This window comes from Pyrus communis, chromosome 12 (assembly GCF_963583255.1).
Source record: "Pyrus communis chromosome 12, drPyrComm1.1, whole genome shotgun sequence".
Taxonomy (NCBI): domain Eukaryota; kingdom Viridiplantae; phylum Streptophyta; class Magnoliopsida; order Rosales; family Rosaceae; genus Pyrus; species Pyrus communis.
This window is the reverse complement of record NC_084814.1, coordinates 7,983,185-8,004,063: the sequence shown is the minus strand read 5'-3', so window position 1 is coordinate 8,004,063 and position 20,879 is coordinate 7,983,185. Positions and strand designations below refer to the sequence as shown.

Here is a 20,879-nt window from a genome sequence, read left to right as displayed (position 1 = left end):
ACACAACGGATTGTGAAACTACCTAGATCTTTGCATTTAGGTGGCAGTTTTCTTTGCAAAACTGCAGAGACATTCTCACTTACCTATACCACTTCCTTGTTCGAAATCTATCTCCTTGTTGTACAAAGCTCTTTCAAAAATTTAGCATACTTTGGAACTTGCTTTATTACATCAAGAAGTGCGATATTGACTTGTACCTTCCTGAAGGTTTCTAAGATGTCTTTTTCATTCTCTTCTTTCTTAGATTGCATAAATCTGCAAGGAAAAGGCATAATTGGTGGAATAGTGTTAGAAGGATTTGAATTTGAACCAACCTTACCTAATTGGGGTGGTGTATGAGCCTTAAAAGGTTGCAGCAAGGATTGTTCTTCCCTTGCCGTGGCCTTGTCCAACTCTTCTTCTTCAGGAGCAGTTGTTCGTCCTTTTTTTGGCTTTGTTTGGACGTTTGTGGATTGGTTCCAATCTCTTTACCCCTTCTCAAAGTAATGGCCTTGGCAATTTCAAAACCTCCCTTTGGATTGACAATGGTTGAACTAGGTAGTTTGCCTTAGTCTCTAAATTGTCCCATGAATTCTGCCATCTACCCAAATTGCTTTTTCATTCCGCCCATCTCTTTGGCTTGATTTTGTAAACCCTGAGTCAAAGAAGTTAGTACTTGAAGAGTTTTATCATTATCCATTGACGAACCTAAGTTTGCTTGGGAAGATTGTGGTGAAGGCTGTGGTGGTGCTTATGGCCTTTGATAGAGCCCGAGAGGTGGCTGTCTATATCCGCCTTATTGTTGAATTTGTTGAGGTTCCCTCCACTTCATATTTGGATGATCTCTCCAGCCTTGATTGTAGGTGTTGGAAAACAGGTCATACCTTGGTTGATTTTGGCCTTGATAACCTACGACATTGGCACTTTCCCAACCTTCATTCTCTATCAATTGAGGACATTGATCAGTGAGATGTCCTTGCATAGAGCACACGCCATAAGTAGCTACACCTTTCACCTTAGTGTTGGAAATGTGCCTTAAAACCAATCATATGATGATACTTTATGGACATTTCACATGTTAAACTAATCTAGTTTAATGTAAAGGGCAAAGATTATTGTTTGAGCCGTCTCATATAAATGTTATATGCTTAAACGATAAGTCCAAGGAATATGTGATTGGAAGAATGCGATCTAAAGAAGTTGGATTCATGAGACCATTCTTTCGTTGACACATCCTAAACGTTCCTGATCATAGGATTGTCAATTGGGCATTGACAGTCCGTTAAGATCAGTACGTGCTATGTCTTCTCTCAGGGAGAGTGACTAGTCTCGAGTCATTGGTGTGTGTGACATCAAGACAAGTACGTAGGTGCTCAATAGAGAATGAGTTCACTGAACACGATCAACGAAGAGTTCTCATATTCATGTCACATGAGAACTCATGGTTGGGATAATGCAAATTAGTCTTTTGACCTGAGGCATCACAGTTGTCTTGTGGTTAGGTCCTTAATCTTTGATTATGTCAAAGTCACTCCATCAGGAGGGTGTCCACGGCATCGTTGGGGTTAAGCCACTTAGCCATGGAGGCAAGTGAATGCGCAACAAGGGATCTCTAACCTTCAAACTGTTTGAGGGAGAACACTCTATGATATGATTTAGAATCTCTGGCCAGAGTATGAATGAGATTTAGGAATGTGTTCCAAATCACATTCAAGGTAATCATATAAGCACAAGACTCACATTGGATAGTAGACATGAATAAACTATCAAACCAAACAATGTGGTCAAGAGTATTGTATTAGAGAAAGACCGTATTGCATTTGTAATCCTAAAACTGAATAGGTTCTCCACCTCTTCTGATTAGCTTGGGTAACCATGACATGCTGCTAGGCGTCAACCATGGTTTGTGGAAGCCCTAAAAGTGTATTATCACTAACCGGATAATTGAAAGTAAGTTTCAATTCACAATCGATTTGAAAGAGTTTGAATCGCCCACTGCCTCGCTAAAAGGAACCTAATGGATCGTACACCGTGTAAGGTAGAGATTGAAGATTCAACGGAGATGAGTAAGAATAATTAAATGGTTTAATTATTTATGGCAAGGATTAAATAATATGATTATTAATCAAACGAATAAGTTCGTTAAAAGACCACGGGATAGTTTTGGACCTTAAGGCCCAATGGGCTTCGAACGTCAAGTCCATTGACTTAAGTTGTATGACAACTTAATGAATAATGATTCACAAAGGCCCAAATAGCCCAATAAATCCCATATGGCCGGCCATTTAGAGGAGGGTAGTGAACTTGGCTTAATTGCAAGTTTGCCACTCCATTGTGAGGTGGTATAAAGACATCTTTATAGCCATTTCATCCTTAGGGTTTTCTAGGAGTAAAGATGAGAAAAAAACCTCCCTTTGCTCTCAAAGAGGCCGGCCACCCTAGAGGAAAACATCTAGCAATCTTACTTCCTCTAGGTCACTCATTTCTTCTACAATATGCCTTGGTGTGGAGACTTAGAGGTTCTCAATTTTGGGAACTTGGAGAAACCTTTTCATCCATCCAAATCCATGGATCTAAGATGCAAGGAATGAAGGCCCTCTCTTTGGGTGATTAGCCTTTGCTTATGCAAAGAGGAATCTACAAAGGTATTGATTTCTCAACTCACTTTGTTTTGAGTTGAGTCTTGGTTCACCTATCTACTAGGCTTTGAAGTTCATGGGTTAAGTTTTGTTTTTGAGTGCATATAAACATGATTCCGCCTTTTAATTGTTAATTGCATGTTGTTGATGTTGCTCAAATGAACTTGTTTTTCACAAATCTTCCTTCAAGTGGTATCAAGAGCCTAAGTCTAGTAGTTTGTGAATCCTTTTGGGTTTTGTAGTTCATAGTTTGTGATTTGAATGTTGTAATTGTTACAAGCTTTATTCTTGCTTCTTTGAATGTAAATTTTGCCATCTCAAATGTTGTAGATGTAGTTCATATGAGCATGAATTTTGGAGCTAAATTTTGGTGCCATGTTTTTGGGGAAATTCGGCCAAATCCAAAGGGTGGATTTTTGGGTTCTTGTTTGACTTGTTAAAAGTGTTTTAAAGTGACTTTTGGAACCCCTATGTACCCTAGTATGGTTGTATGTTATTTCCCTTAAGTTTGAGTGGTTTGGTATGTTTTTGGGTGAAGAATGTTCATGGAGCTCTTATGGGTTTTCATGGATGTTCTTCATTGTTCTTGATATGTTCTTGCCAAGAACAAAAGGTTTGGTGTTTTGATTCAAAGTTTTGATTTATTTCATAAAGTTTTTGTTTTGAAATATTTCTTATGTTTAAATATCTTAGATATTTGTTTTGAAAAATTAAAGAAATTTTAGTGGGTAGGTGTGTAATGATTTATTCCATTTCACCCACCCCACTTACAAAAACTTTGAAATTTTTTTTAATACTTTGCTTCAATGGCCGGCCACCCTACTCAATTAGGGTCCTTGTGGGGCTTTTATGCAATTACATAAAGTTTTGATACTTTTGTGTATTTGTAGTTTGACCCAAAAGTTTACGTTTTTACGTAAAGGTCCAAAATCACTAAAAGGACAAATTGTTTTGCTCCTTTAATGAAGTTTTAGCTTTTGTGGAAATTTTTGGGTTCTAGTTGTAATTACATGAAGTAGTGGACTTTTGTGTTTTTACAAAGTGACCCCAAAAGTTTTTGTTTTAACATAGTGACCCAAATTGTTGTGGTCATTGTTTTTGGCCCAAAACAAAATGAGAACAAAAATTGTTTTGTCTCTTTAAATGAGAATTGGATTTTCATTTCATTTAGCTCCATTTAAATCAATTCTATGGATACAAAAACCAAATGAAAATGTTGCATTCAAGTTTAATTAGTTAAAGTGTTAATTAATTAAAGAAAGGGTGATTATGAACCTAAGCCTACTATAATTGAGCTATGTGAAAGGTCGTTTCAAATTTGTTTGAACCATGGGAATGTGTAGATTAAATTTTGGTTGTAATTTGAAATGATCAATTGTTGTAAAAGAGCATAAGCTCTTCTTTACTTTAAAGTAATTTGATTTGATCAATTGTTGTAAAAGAGCATAAGCTCTTATTTACGTTGAAGTACTCCTTTCTTGTTTTATTCGATATGCATGAAATTGGAGTAGTTGGGTCCAACGCCCAATAAGACAACACGCCTTAATGTGATTAAACGCGTAACTAAAATCAATCACCATCCCTAGACCGAGATTCAACACTAGGCTCGTGTTGAATCGAATCAAAGGTTCATAGTCATCCTAAGGCCCTAAGGCAACTATATAGTCCATCAATGAATGCAAATCTTATGTTAGTAGTACCATATAGTCTTGCTTTAAAAACCGTTTTAAAAGCATAGTGGGAGTATTATATACTATTAAATCAATCATATGGACCAATAGTTGTAATAGGACCAAAATGTTTTAATTGGATTAAAATGTATGTTTATATGTGATGAGACCTAAAACCCTCAACAAACCATTATTAAGTTGATAAGCGAGAGATGCTTTGAATATCTCTTCGTGGCCTTCCACCGTGGTGGGCTCCAATCGTTTGTGACTTGTACACCGGCTTCACCCTATCATGGGGGAGTACAAAGTGCATGCTTACACTCAGGAGGAGTCCATAAACATATGATGAGGTAAGTGTAGGCAACGAGGATGGCCGATATCATATCATTGTGAGGCTATTCTTGAACCCCTTCATGAACTAAGCATGGTGGGAATAACTTAACTAAGTGCAATGGTGCCGATATCGTATCATCGTGAGGCCACATTCTCTAGAGGCCAAACTAGATGGGTAATTACAAGAGTTGTAAATGAGTAAAGTGTTATTCTCTCATCATTATTTTTGCTAACCGATATCGTATCATCGTGAGGTGGGCTTGGTAATGGTGAGTCTCCCATACCCCGCTAAGAGTTCAACAAAACTCTCGAATTCCGATGAAGGATATGGAATTTGCTAAAAATAGTGGGTGGTGCTATTTTGATTTAAAGACCCGGATCAAATAGCTTAAAATCAATCAATTTATATTCGTTATGTATTTTTTTACCAATATATTTGCAAAACGCTATCCAAAACTTGACAAAGAAAAACCGAACGCTTTAGTTTCCGAACTTGGTACCACAATCCCATAGATTGTCTTGAATGGATTGTAAAAGTGCCTAAGTAGTCTCATCCTCACAATCTTCCTATTGATAATGTATCAATGGAAGAACATGTTAGATAAGTCTACCATGAAGAGGACAATGCAAACTCTAGTGCTTGTCTCTTTGTTACACGAACAAGGAACTTGAGAAGTAAGCACAAGGGCATGGACACTTTATGTGCCATGATTCTTCACTTACAAATTGTTGTATGAAGAAATGAGAATTGCCTTGAACAACTCTTGAAAGTTTGTAATTATGTTGAGAACATAATGGTTGGTTGACAAAAATAGTCCATCAACATGGACTTATGATGATTTTGAATCATTGAATGTTGAAGTGTCAAAACACTTAACGAGATGGAAACTAGGCAAGGACTTCACCTTTGTGTCCCTATCCTAATGGTTCACTAAGTTTATTGTAAACTATATAGTGAACAATAACCGCACGCTCTCCAAATCGTTTGATGTGTATAACACATTTGAAATAAGTTTCAAGAGAGATAGTGGGAGTTTAGGGACCATGACTATTGTAGTCAAAAGGGAAGTCAAATGAAGAAGGCAAAATAACTCCAAGGGAACAAACTTTCTTTATGAAAGGATGGACATTGGAAGGGGTATTTGCAAGAAATGTCTTGCAAGTGTCAAGAACACACCTTTCGAAGGTATTGTAAAATGTTCTTGAATAATTCAAAATAGTTGGTTCTTCTACTTGAATACATGATTCTATATTAGCAACTATGTTTTACAATTGTTGTAAAAGTGTGCTAATAAAAAGTAGAAGATTAATGAGAGAAGAGAAAGTACTTCACATTCGGAAAGTGAATAAAATATAGATCTCTACGAAAGCGGATTGTACTTACTTCCTCATATGAACTACCAAAGAAATTGGAAAATACTAAAGATTGTCTTTACATTCCAATTTTAAGGAACTAAAATCCGTCACTATAGTAGAGATGGATAAATGTTTTGTTTGACAAAACATTGTTCTATATTAATCAATAATTAGATTATTGTAATTTAATTGGTTGTCTCTATAGTAGAGATGATGTGGTAGTTTAACTGTTTAGAATACGATGATGCTTAAAACCCAAAAGGTTGCAAGGTAGTGACTAATCCCAACTGAGTTGTGATACCTCTAAAACATAAGTTACGAGTTGGTCATAGATGGATGCTTTGGATCGTTAGATCCGGATCCAATACCTTCTTGTTAAAATTGTATAGAGGCGAAATGTTCGAATCTTTATTCTTTTGGAAAGAAGAAAGAATCACAAAGTTGTTAAGGTTAATTCACTTAGATATTAGTGGCACTTATCCACAACATAATACTACTCATGCCGTATGACATTCACCGAAGATCACTCTCGGTTGGACTATAGTTTATTTTGAATAAACACAAGTCCGAATACTTTGCAAAAGGTTTCAAAGAATTCAAGAAATGTAAGTAGATAAGTAAGACGTCTAAAGTATTTACCTCCTTAGATTTGATCCAAGGAAAGATAACACTTTAGATGAGTTTCCTTGAAAGATATCAAGGAAAATAGCATCATAAGATAATGAATTTCTTCATTAGGAGAAGAACGAACTTGAATAAAATTTAGTTCGTTGGATGTTATCTATTACCCATATATAGGATATATATACTTCTAAAACAATATGATTGTCAATTAGAAGATCTTCCAAAATTTTCATAACTCCATAGGATGTAGTTGGAAAGAAAGACAAATCTTAAACATGTTAAGATTTGGGGTTGTGTGCTAATAAGCAATATTTGTTTGATATGATCAACAAATATAACAACCTAGTTCCTACACCACAAGCTCCAAGGTAGTCGAGAAGGATTTATAAATCGTCTCAGTTGAATGGTTTGAACTTTATGACTATGTCATAGAGTTACACCTCTTAATTCGAAAGAAATAAGAATGAAAATCCTTATGACTACACTTAGTGGGAGCTATAAGCATCTTATGAGAAAAAGGATCAAATCGTTTGATTTCTCATAAAGATGTAAATGAATCTTTTGTTTACTAGGTTTACAAAAGATTAGTGGGAGTTAATCATATTCCTAAATTTGAATATATATACATGATATATATTAATTTTGAAAATGAAAGGAATTCTTCATCGTTAAAGTTATGACTTTAAACATTCTATAATGATAGAATGTATATGGGAGATATAGTCTATGGGATGGAAATCTATAATGATATATTTCAAGATATAATTGGATTATATCAATCCCTAAAATAGACAAGAGATGCTAGGAAGTTTCTCATATGATGATAAACTTCAATTAGAATGACAATTCTAGTGAGACTAGGAAGTTGTTCTTCTCAAAGGGAATGTACCCTTTGACTCCCAAAGAAATAATGCGTAAATAGAATCCTTTATGCATACGCAGAAAGGTGATTTATGTATTTCATATTGTATGAAAACATTGATATAAGTTGTACCTAGAACGGTACAAGATGATATCAGTGCAAGCCCAGGATCAGAACCATGGCAACTGTCAAGTGAATCATTAGGTATTTAAGAAATACTCAGGATGGATTCCTCAAGAATGAGGAAGAATTAGAGTAACGTAATGGAAGCGTAAATGTATTAGATTATGAATCTAATCCATCATAGAATATCTCTTCATTATGAATGAAGTGATAATGAGATATCTCTTTATTATGACTAAAAGAGATATTTGGGTGGAAACGTTAAAAGTAATGACTTTAATGTGTTCCATCATGTATGCAAAATATATTGCCATATAGAAGCTTACAACATTGTTGTTTGGATGGGAAAGTTCATTTATGAACTCTCCATTCGGTTCCAACCAGAAAGTGTATGGCACTAATGGGGCGATAGCTCAAGCCAGGGAATCAAGGTCTCATCAAGGTCCGAACTCAAATGAGAGACTGAACCACATGATTGAGAATCATGTATAATGGTGACGTCGTTATTCTCAAGGTTGCTTCTATGGATAACATATAGATATCCATTGTCTAGGCCTACTACTCAGCCATTTATGAAATGACTACAGAAGAGGTATCATCACTGATGACTAAGCTGATTGGCTCTAGTGCAAGTGGGAGATTGTTGGAAATGTGCCCTAAAACCAATCATATGATGATACTTTATGGACATTTCACATGTTAAACTAATCTAGTTTAATGTAAAGGGCAAAGATTATTGTTTGAGGCGTCTCATATAAATGTTATATGCTTAAACGATAAGTCCAAGGAATATGTGATTGGAAGAATGCGATCTAAAGAAGTTAGATTCATGAGACCATTCTTTCGTTGACACATCCTAAACGTTCCTGATCATAGGATTGTCAATTGGGCATTGACAGTCAGTTAAGATCAGTACGTGCTATGTCTTCTCTCAGGGAGAGTGACTAGTCTCGAGTCATTGGTGTGTGTGACATCAAGACAAGTACGTAGGTGCTTAATAGAGAATGAGTTCACTGAACACGATCAACGAAGAGTTCTCATATTCATGTCACATGAGAACTCATGGTTGGGATAATGCAAATTAGTCTTTTGACCTGAGGCATCACAGTTGTCTTGTGGTTAGGTCCTTAATCTTTGATTATGTCAAAGTCACTCCATCAGGAGGGTGTCCACATCATCGTTGGGGTTAAGCCACTTAGCCATGGAGGCAAGTGAATGCGCAACAAGGGATCTCTAACCTTCAAACTGTTTGAGGGAGAATACTCTATGATATGATTTAGAATCTCTGGCCAGAGTATGAATGAGATTTAGGAATGTGTTCCAAATCACATTCAAGGTAATCATATAAGCACAAGACTCACATTGGATAGTAGACATGAATAAACTATCAAACCAAACAATGTGATCAAGAGTATTGTATTAGAGAAAGACCGTATTGCATTTGTAATCCTAAAACTGAATAGGTTCTCCACCTCTTCTGATTAGCTTGGGTAACCATGACATGCTGCTAGGCGTCAACCATGGTTTGTGGAAGCCCTAAAAGTGTATTATCACTAACCGGATAATTGAAAGTAAGTTTCAATTCACAATCGATTTGAAAGAGTTTGAATCGCCCACTGCCTAGCTAAAAGGAACCTAATGGATCGTACACCGTGTAAGGTAGAGATTGAAGATTCAACGGAGATGAGTAAGAATAATTAAATGGTTTAATTATTTATGGCAAGGATTAAATAATATGATTATTAATCAAAACAATAAGTTCGTTAAAAGACCACGGGATAGTTTTGGACCTTAAGGCCCAATGGGCTTCGAACGTCAAGTCCATTGACTTATGTTGTATGACAACTTAATGAATAATGATTCACAAAGGCCCAAATAGCCCAATAAATCCCATATGGCCGGCCATTTAGAGGAGGGTAGTGAACTTGGCTTAATTGCAAGTTTGCCACTCCATTGTGAGGTGGTATAAAGACATCTTTATAGCCATTTCATCCTTAGGGTTTTTTAGGAGTAAAGATGAGAAAAAAACCTCCCTTTGCTCTCAAAGAGGCCGGCCACCCTAGAGGAAAACATCTAGCAATCTTACTTCCTCTAGGTCACTCATTTCTTCTACAATATGCCTTGGTGTGGAGACTTAGAGGTTCTCAATTTTGGGAACTTGGAGAAACCTTTTCATCCATCCAAATCCATGGATCTAAGATGCAAGGAATGAAGGCCCTCTCTTTGGGTGATTAGCCTTTGCTTATGCAAAGAGGAATCTACAAAGGTATTGATTTCTCAACTCACTTTGTTTTGAGTTGAGTCTTGGTTCACCTATCTACTAGGCTTTGAAGTTCATGGGTTAAGTTTTGTTTTTGAGTGCATATAAACATGATTCCGCCTTTTAATTGTTAATTGCATGTTGTTGATGTTGCTCAAATGAACTTGTTTTTCACAAATCTTCCTTCACTTAGATCCTTCAACAACCTATGAAATGAGAGTAGAGAGATTAGCCATTTGAGATTGAAGTTCTGAAATTGCACTTACCTCATTAACTTGACTTTGTCGTGTATGATCTCTTCCTTCAACTCCTTCGTATTGTTGTGCATTCAAGGCTCGATTCGTAATTAATATCTTCGCAGCAACTGGTGTTTTGTCAACCAAAGCACCCCTTACTGAAGCATCAAGCATTTGTCTCTCAAGTGGAAGTAGTCCTTCATAGAAATATTGAATTAAAAGCTCTTCCTTCATTTGATGTTGTGGACAAGATGCAACTAAAGTCTTGAAATGCGCATAATATGCTGGAAAGGATTCTCCTGGGCCTTGTTGAATTCCACTAATTCTCTTCCTCAAAAGAATGACTCTTGAAGTGGGGAAGAATTTCTCTAAGAATGCTTTCTTCATGCTTTCCCAAGAAGTTACAGTTCTAAGTGCTAATTCAAAAAGCCAATCTTTAGCCTTTTCCAAAAGAGAGAAGGGAAAGGCTTTCATCTTCAAAATATTCCCATCGACATTCATTAGTGTCATGCTCGAACATACTACTTCAAATTCCTTAAGATGCTTGTCCAGATCTTCCATGGACAGCCCATGGTACTTAGGATTGTGATGCAGCAAACTAGACTTCAATTCAAACTCATCGGTTTTACCTTAAACTGCCCTAGGGTATTGGATGCAAAGAGGAACGGCATTGCCCAATCCTGAGGGTGAGAGCTCCTTGATTGTTCGATTGTCAACAGCCATGTCTTGTTTTTCTTCCTCTTCCTCAGATTTAGAATCAGAGCTAGAACTAGGTGGATTGGATTCTGGCTGCTTCCTCTTCCTTCTCAAAGTTCGTTCAAAATCGTCGTCAAACTCCAATATATGCTCATGAACAGGTTGAAAACTACGAGTCATAAACTAGTACCTAAAACAAAGAAAACAATACTAAACTAAATTAGAAACACAAGAAAAACACAAATAGAAACAAAAGGGAAGATTAGCAATTTTGCAAATCCCCAGCAACGGTGCCAAAATTTGATGTGTTATAAACTAGCACACAAATTAAACCCTAGAATTTAGACAATTGTAGTACGAGCAAGTAAGGATCGTTCTAGGCCGGGGATTAGGAGGGATGCTAATCAACACAAATTAAACTTAAAAACTGAAAACTAAGCTAGACTAACACAAAATAAGAACTGAGGGGGATTTTTGACGAATTTTAAAAAACAAAAGTAAATAGCAACAATTAAATTGAGTTGTAAAGGGAATATGGGTGAAAAGCTAGCTAGAGGATTCTTCTCCACACATGAAACATATGCACATAAATCGATTTCTAGTTATTCTTTCTACAAACCATGAATGACAATGCCCCAAATTAATTGTGAATGCACTAATTAATTCTCAGACTTTCCTAAGTTCATTGAATGGGACTCAGCGACACAACCAAATTATCCTTCTCAAGTTCCCTAACTATGAAAAGCATGATAGAGACACATATCAAAGGTCATTAAGTTCTATGAAAATCATAAGAATTGACGAAGAATTTACTTAACTTAATCATGACTAGTGACTTTTACTACTTATAAATATAAGTTCATAACGATTAGGTGAAATTGTTTTATATTCTAGCATCCAATCCCTGCATGCAAACTAAGTATGCATCCTTAATAAACATACAAGAATAAGTTATCTATAAAGCAAATAAGTAAATCGCATTCATGTTTTACGAAACAATAGCTGGATGTAATCAATTTATATAAAACATATGATCATGGCTTCGAATTCACCTCTAGCTAAAAAAAAAAAAAAATTAGTTACACATGTCCATCATAATTGGAAAGCAAACTAAAATAAACATGAAAACTAAGTAAGGACAAAAAGAACTCTGAAAACTCCAATGGTTGAATGACAAGATGCAGCACAATCCTTCTCCTTTGGCTCTTGCAGGTTGCGGCACCAATTTGGAATAGAACATGTGGCACCAAGTTTTCTCCCCCAATTATGTGGCAGAAATACATATATATAGGGTAGGGTTCGGCAAAAACCAAGGAGAAAAAAAATTAGGGTGTTTGAATGGATTATGACTCCTAGAATCAAATGGGAAGTATTTAGAATAGGATAAGGACTCCTTTTGCAGCTGGAGATAATATTAGATAATGTTGGATAAAGTGGATAATATTTGGATAAGATAAGATAAGTTTGGATAAGATAAGTCTGGATAAGGTTGGATAAGATTATGTATTTCCTTGATTTCCAAGCTTCCAAATTTGATTCCTCCGGATTGTAGCACATATTTAGCACATGTTAAACACCAAAAATGTCCAGCCCTACTGCTCCACACGCATGCTATCCAATCCAAGTCCAAAACTACTCAAAATTGCTCCATTTAGCCATTTATTGTCATCTTTACCAATTGGACCTACAATAATACGAAAACAACTTAAATTACGATCATAAATGGAAATTAACTAAGTAAATGGAAAGAAATAAGATAACAAAGTCGCATAAATATGCTCCTATTAGTTCAACCTCCCAGTTTTGAAGATCCTATTAAACTACATCATGTTTGTAAATTGCGTTAGTCTCTGTATAGGCTGAAACAGGCTCCTAGAGCCTGGTATGCAAAGTGGTGTAAAGCAAGATGCTCACTCTCTATTTGTAAAGCAAGATGCTTTAGTGGTGTATATCTTGGTGTATGTTGATGATATCCTAATTACAGGACCAAATTCTGCAGCATGCAAAACTATGATTTCTCAACTCTATGCTTTATTTCCTATCAAGGATTTGGGATCACTTCATTATTTTCTGGGAATTAAGGTCATGAGGTATTCCAAGGGTATATTCATTTCTCAAACTAAATACATCTTGGATCTTCTTAAAAAGACACATATGGATGGTGCCAAACCCTGTGCCACTCCACTGAGCACATCTAAATTGGATCACTCTTCTGCATTACTCTCAAATCCAGAAAAATACAAATCCTTAGTTGGAGGGCTTCAATACTTAACCTGGACTAGACCAGATTTATCTATTGCAGTTAATCTTGTTTGTCAGTTCATGCAAAGTCCAAGACAATCCCATTTTCATGTTGTCAAAAGAATTTTCAGATATTTGAAAGGTTCTATCTCTCTTGGTCTCTAGTTCCAAAATGTTCTACACCACTCAGCATTAATAGTTTTTCAAATGCAAATTAGGTCAGTTATTCTATAGATTGACGATCCACAGGTGGTTTACGTATTTTTCTAGGTGATTCACTCATCAGTTGAAGTGCTAAGAAACAACCTACTGTGGCTAGATCATTAACTGAAGCAGAATACAGATCCTTAGCTAACACTACTGCTGAATTGGCTTGGATTTGCAAATTATTAGTTGATATTAGGCTTGTTCTTCCCCTATCCTTCCAAACTCTGATGTGACAACATATTTATTATATCTCTTGCTAAGAATCCACTTTTTCATGCTTGAACCAAGCATGTGGAGATTGACTATCATTACATTGGGGAGAAAGTCTTGGCAAATTTTGTCACACTACACTTTGTTTGTGCACAGGATCAAACTGTAGGATCAAACTAAGTTAAGGTAGCCGAAGAGAAAGTTTGTCTCAGAGAGCTTCCTTCTTCTCTAAGACAAACTTTCTCTTCTGCTACCTCAACTTAGTTTGAGGGGGGATACTAAGGGTAGTAATGTAAAATGATGTTGAGTAGTATTGTTAGAGTATGTTATGGGAGTTTGTTATACCTTACTTAGTCAATAAGATAGGTAGTTACTCTATATGTAAATGATGGTATATATACCTAAGTGTAATATTATTCAATGAATACAATTCACAATTTTATTTCACTCTCTCTACATTTCTCTTACTGAATCTCTCTCTAGATTCTAACATCCACAACAAGATAGGGCGCCAAAACACACACACACACACAACTAGGCCTGGCAATTCCTGACATGACTTGATAACCAGACATGACACGACATGAAATTAACAGGTATTCGGGTCGACACGATAACGAATCTGGTCATTATCGGGTAATCCGATAAGAACCTGTTAAGATAACGGGTTGGTTCGGGTATACACGTGGGTAACACGATACACGATAAGCAAAATATTAATTTTATAATTTTATAACCCTAAAAAATACTATAATAATTATATATATATTAATTTAACAATTTTATACCCCTAAAAACTATAATTATATATATATATTAAATTAAATATTCAAAATTGGTGACCATTCGATCGGCTTACATATACATATCATTCAATTTCTTAAGTGTTATACGTACAAAATAAAAAAATTTAAATCTACTTAATAAATAAATAACTATATAAATATATATACATGTTGGAAGTATGCCCACAAAGCCACTCATTTGATGTAATAGCTTTTTGGAATACTTATTGTGTTAAACTTTTATATGTTTAATAGAGGGCAAAGCTTATTGTTAATCACTATTTATAGTATCTTGTGTTTAAGCAATAAGGGAATCCAAGGAATGTATTTGATCTAAGAGACAAGTGATTTAAGTTAGTTAAATTAACGAGACCTTTCTCTTATGTTCATTCCTAAAACGTTCTTAGCCATAGGATTGCCAATTGGGCATTGACAATCCGCTAAGGTTAGTATGTGTTATGTCGACTCAAGCGTGAGTATGAACTAGTCTCAAGTCATTTAGTGTTGGACACTAAGGCAAACACATAGGTGCTCGAAAGAGTAATCGAGTACACTGAACAACGATCAAACGAGAGTTCGAACATACATGTCATGTGAGAACTCGATAGTTGCAATATGCAAAGTAGTCCTTTGACCTGAGGCATCATTGATGTCTAATGGTTAGGTCCTTGATCTTTGATTATGTCAACGGCATTCCATTGGAGTGTCCACGGCATTGTTGGGGTCAAGCTATCTAGTCATGTAGGCATATGAATGCACAACAAGGGATCTCTAACCTTCCATGGTGGAAGGAGAATACTCTAAGATATGATTCGAGAGTCTTTGGCCAAAGCATATGAATATGACTAAGGAAGCTTGTTCCAAATCTTATTCAATTGAATCATATAGAGAAGTATCACATTGGATAGTAGACATGAAACAAACTATCACTTAAACAATGTGATTAAGAGTATTGTATTAGAGAAGGACCGTATTGCATTGTAGTTGTAACTGGATAGGTTCTCCAACCACTTCTACTTAGCTTGGGTAACCATGACATGCTGCTAGGCGTCACCCATGGTTTGTGGAAGCCCTAAAGTTTAGCAAACACTAATTTTAAGGGAGAATTGAAATGTGGTTTCAATTCACAATCGATTGTTAAGAGTAACATCGCCCACTACCTCGCTAATTGGAACCTAATGGATCGTACACCGAGTAAGGATATAAGTGAAGAAATTATATGAAATGGATAAGCAATTAAATGGTTTAATTGAAGAATGGTCAAGATTAATTAAATAGTTAATTAATTATACGAAACGTTCGTATTGGGCGTTTAAGTTAGTTTTGGGCTTCGGGGCACAAAAACGTTTTGGTCCACAAGGCCCATTATGTTTAAGTTGTATGACAACTAAAACAAAATGGGCAATTAAGCCCAATAACAACATATGGCCAGCCATAAGGGTGAGGGGTAGCAAACTTGTATTAATTACAAGTTTGCCACTCACATGAAATGAAGTATAAAATCAACATTATAGCTTTGTTTCACATTAGGGTTTTCTAATTGAATTTGGGTGAAACATATTCTCTCATTTTCTACATAGAGGCCGGCCACTTAGGGGAGGAACATCTAGCAATCTATTCTTCCCTAAGTCATCCATTTCATCTTCACACTATATCTTTGGTGTGGAGACTTAGAGACACCAAACCTTTGGTGTTTTGGAGAACAAATCCTCAAATCCTCAAAGAAGAAAAGGAGCACTAAAAGGGAGGAAATCACAAGGAAGATCCAAGGAGCAAGGAGGTGACTTGAAGGCCCTCCACTTGGGTGAATCCCTTGTGCAATCAAGGATGAGCTTCAAGGGTAAAGAATCTCTAAATTCTTATTCTCTTTAATATTGTTAAAGAGTCTTATGGTTCACCATATACTAGGCTTTGAAAGTCATGGGTTTTATGAATTGTTTTTGGATGCATGCCTACTTTAATTTGTTAATAGTTTGCCTATGTATTCAAATGTTCTTTACATGTTCTTAGCTAGGACATAAATTTTCCTTCAATACACACACCATTGAACTTGATGGGATACGAATTCTACAAAACTAATTCAACAATCCAACTGTCAATCTTGTTTCTACATGCTTCGAGATCGCAGCAGCAAAAAATCGCAAAAAACAAACATTCAAAGATCAAGTAACAGGAAAAAACTTTTCGACGGTTAACAACGAAAAATCATTATTTAACAGTTATTTTAACTCCAATTTTGATGATTTTTTACAGCTACACTCCTTGACCTTATATGAATACAATGAATGAACTTGATCTTCAATTTAAAATATTTACACTAGTGGATAGCACAAAATCTTATGTTATACTTAATGAAAGTATGAATAAACTCTTAAGTGTTAATAAATCTATTACTTTGATGGGATACGCATTCTATGAAAGTAGTTTCAACGATCCAACCCTCAAACATGTTCGTATACACTTCGAGATCGTATATGCCAAAAATGGCAAAAAATAAACATTCAGAGATCAAGTAATGGGATAAAAATTTTCGACGATTATCAACTAAAAATCACGATTTAACGATTATTTTATCTCCAATTTTGATGATTTTTAACAACTACACTCCTTGACCCTATATGAATACAATGAATGAATTTGATATCAATTTAAAATATTTACACTAGTGGATACCACAAAATCTTATGTTATACTTAATGAAAGTATGAATAAACACTTAAGTGTTAGTGAATCTATCATTTTAATGGGATACGCATTCTACGAACCTAATTTCAACGATCCAACCATCAAACTTGTTTGTATATACTTCAAGATAGCATACGCCAAAAATCGTAAAAAATAAATATTCAGAGATCAAGTAACAGGACAAAATTTTTCGACGATTATCAACGAAAAATCACGATTTAACTGTTATTTTAACTCCAATTTTGATGAGTTTTTACAGCTACACTCCTTGACCCTTTACAAATACAACGAATGAACTCGATCTTCAATTTAAAATATTTACACTAGTGGATACCACAAAATCTTATGTTATACTTAATGAAAGTATGAATAAACTCTGAAGTGTTAGTGAATCTATTGTTTTGATGAGATATGCATTCTACGAAACTCGTTTGAACAATCCAACCGTCAAACATATTTGTATATACTTCGAGATCGCATACGCCAAAAATTGCGAAAGACAAACATTCAGAGATCAAGTAACGGGACAAAACTTTTCGACGGTTATCAACGAAAAATCACGATTTAACTGTTATTGTAACTCCGATTTTGATGATTTTTTACAGCTACACTCCTTGACCCTATATGAATACAATTAATGAATTCGATCTTCAATTTAAAATATTTACACTAGTGGATACCACAAAATCTTATGTTATACTTAATGAAAGTATGAATAAACTCTTAAGTGTTAGTGAATCTATTTTTGATGGGATACGCATTCTACGAAACTCGTTTCAACGATCCAACCGTCAAACTAATTTCAATGAACCTAATTTCAACGAAACTCGTTTCAACGATCTATTAGTGAATCTATCGTTTTGATGGGACACGCATTCTACGAACCTAATTTCAACAATCCAACCATCAAACTTGTTTGTATATTTTTCAAGATCGCATACGCCAAAAATCGCAAAAAACAAACATTCAGAGATCAAGTAACAGGACAACTTTTCGACGGTTAACAACGAAAAATCACAATTTAATGGTTATTTTAACTCCAATTTTGATGATTTTTAACAGTTACACTCCTTGACACTATATGAATACAATGAATGAACTTGATCTTCATTTTAAAATATTTATACTAGTGGATACCACAACCTCTTATGTTATACTTCATGAAGGTATGAATAAACTCTTATGTGTTAGTGAATCTATTTTTTGATGGGATACATATTCTACGAAACTCGTTTCAACGATCCAACCGTCAAACATATTTGTATATACTTCGAGATCGCATTGCCAAAAATTGCAAAAGACAAACATTTAGAGATCAAGTAACAGGACAAAACTTTTCAACGGTTATCAACGAAAAATCACGATTTAATGGTTATTTTAACTCTGATTTTGATGATTTTTTTACAGTTACACACTCCTTGACCCTATATGAATACGATGAATGAATTCGTTCTTCAATTTAAAATATTTACACTAGTGGATACACTTAATGAAAGTATGAATAAACTCTTAAGTGTTAGTGAATCTATCGTTTTGATAAGATACGCATTCTACGAAACTAATTTCAATGATCCAACCACCAAACTTGTTTGTATATGCTTCGAGATCGCATATGCTGAAAATTGCAAAAAAGTAAAAACATTAAGAGATCAAGTAACGGGACAAAACTTTTCGACGGCTTGATGTGAAAATTAACTTGACACGCTCAAATTAAAACCCTATGATTGTAGTATATGAAAGTAGTGATCGTTTTAGGCCGGGGATTAGAAGGGATGCTAATCTACTCAAATTAGACTCTAAAACACTAAACTAGACTCAAAAATAGAAAACTATACTTATATGACTCAAAACAAACTAAAAAGACTCAAAACAGCACAAAATAATCAAATAGACTCAAACTAGACACTAAAGGATGATTTGGACGAAAATTACTTTTAACTTGACTCAAAACACTTAAAAACATAAATTTGGACAGATTCTAACTAAAAGACACAACCAAGTAAAGAGGGATTGGAATTTGGACAAAATTAAGGTAAAGACAAGTGGATTAAAGACTCTTAAACAACTTGGACAAAATTGGGGAAAAATATGGGTGAACAGCTAGTTAGAGGGTCCTTCTCCACACATGATATATGCATATGAACCAATTTCCAGTTATTTTTCCTTTAGACTATGAGTGACAACACCCCAAGTTAGTTGCATCGCACAACTAACCATTAGATTTTCCTTATTTCATTGAATTAGATGGAATACGCATCTAAACCAGATTATCTTTCTTAAGTTCCCTATATGAAACGCATGATAAAGATACATGTCAAAAGTCATTAAGTTCTATGAAAATCATAAGCATTGACAAGGCATTCATCACTATGAAACGCATGAGACTCATACCAAGGATTTACTTAACACGATTGTGACTAGCAACCTCCACTACTTGTGAATATAAGTGAATAACTATTACGTGAGACCCACTTATACTCTAGCATCAAATTCATGCATGCAAATTAAGTGTCGACCCCCAACCCACATACATAAACAAGTTTTAATAACTTAGATAATCAAATCACATTCATGCCTTAAAAAACAATAACTGGACGTAATCAATTCATATAAAACATATAATCATGGCTTCGAATTCACCTCCAACTAAAAAGAAATTAGTTCCACATGTTCGCAAAACAAAGATAATTAAACTTAAACATTAAAAACAAAGATAGAATACACCTAGAAACACTCCAGGTGGCTCGTCCTTCCTTCCTTGCTGCCAACAATGGGGATTTGTGTGAATTTAGGCTTTTGAGGTGTGGTGTGAATTTGGGGTAGAGGGTGGTGGTTTTTGAGTGTTATGGTACCATGTATTTATAGGGTGAAGGGGAGGCACGAAATTGGGCTGAAAAAGAGAGGAATTAGGACACCAAAGAACAAGGGCACTTTCAATCAGCTTCCAACGAGGACAAGGAATGGTCCTTATGGCAGATTCTAGAACTTCTAGAAGGGTTACATGTGGCATAAACTTAATGCACGAAAATAGGGCTTCTAGAACTTGATATTTAGGTGATTTAATGTGAGAAGGAGTCCTCTTTGAAGTTGGAATTAAGGTAGGAAAAGATTAGGATAGGATAAGATAAGATAAGGTTGGATAAGATAAGGAAATTTGGATAATATTCCTTCTTTGTAGCTGATTCCTTATCTTCAAAGTCTTCAATTTAATTCTTCTAGATCTTAATCACATTCCTAGCCTCTCTTAATCTTCAAATTCATCCATCCACTTTGTTCCATGGTTAAGCTATCCAATCCATGCCCAAAACTGCTCCAAATAGCTCCAAAATTCACTTTCTTGCTCCTTTTGCCATTAGGACCTAAAAACATACGAAAATAGCTTAAAAGACTTTAATAAGTAGTAATTAACTATCTAAATGGAAGGAAACAACATAGCTAAGTAGCATAAATATGCTCCTATCAAATTCCCCCACACTTAGCATTTGCTAGTCCTCGAGCAAAACAAAATAAACAAAACAACCAAGACACAATCTAAACCTTCCAACAATTGCCTCAGGGATTTCCAATGCAACATGACATATTAAGGATTACTACTCCCATAGATTTTAGCTATCCCTACCCTTTAGCATATACTTAATCATATTCACCACTCACTAGCTCGCATTTAATCAATTAAAACAACATTTTGAATTTAGTAACATGCCTTAGAGAATTCCTCAATTCCTCACCGGATATACTCTCTATTTTCACATAGATTTTCTAACTACACTCCCTACACTAGGTATATGTGAGAAGATTGATGTAAACATGTAGACTAATACTCACATATGTATAATGAAAGAAGGAACTTTCTGGAATTATTAACATTATATGTATGATCTCAAGAATGGAATGCCACTACTTAGACGCGAGAACCAGGGATACCATATGCTCAAACCAATTTTAAGCTCCACATATTGAAACACATAACAAT

General features: G+C 35.2%; 1 pseudogene; it reads left to right on the top strand.

Moving 5' to 3' along the window:
• Positions 1 to 485: 485 nt before the first annotated feature.
• Positions 486 to 20,879, top strand: part of LOC137709989 (elongation factor G-2, chloroplastic-like) — a 39,098-nt pseudogene continuing 18,704 nt past the window's right edge.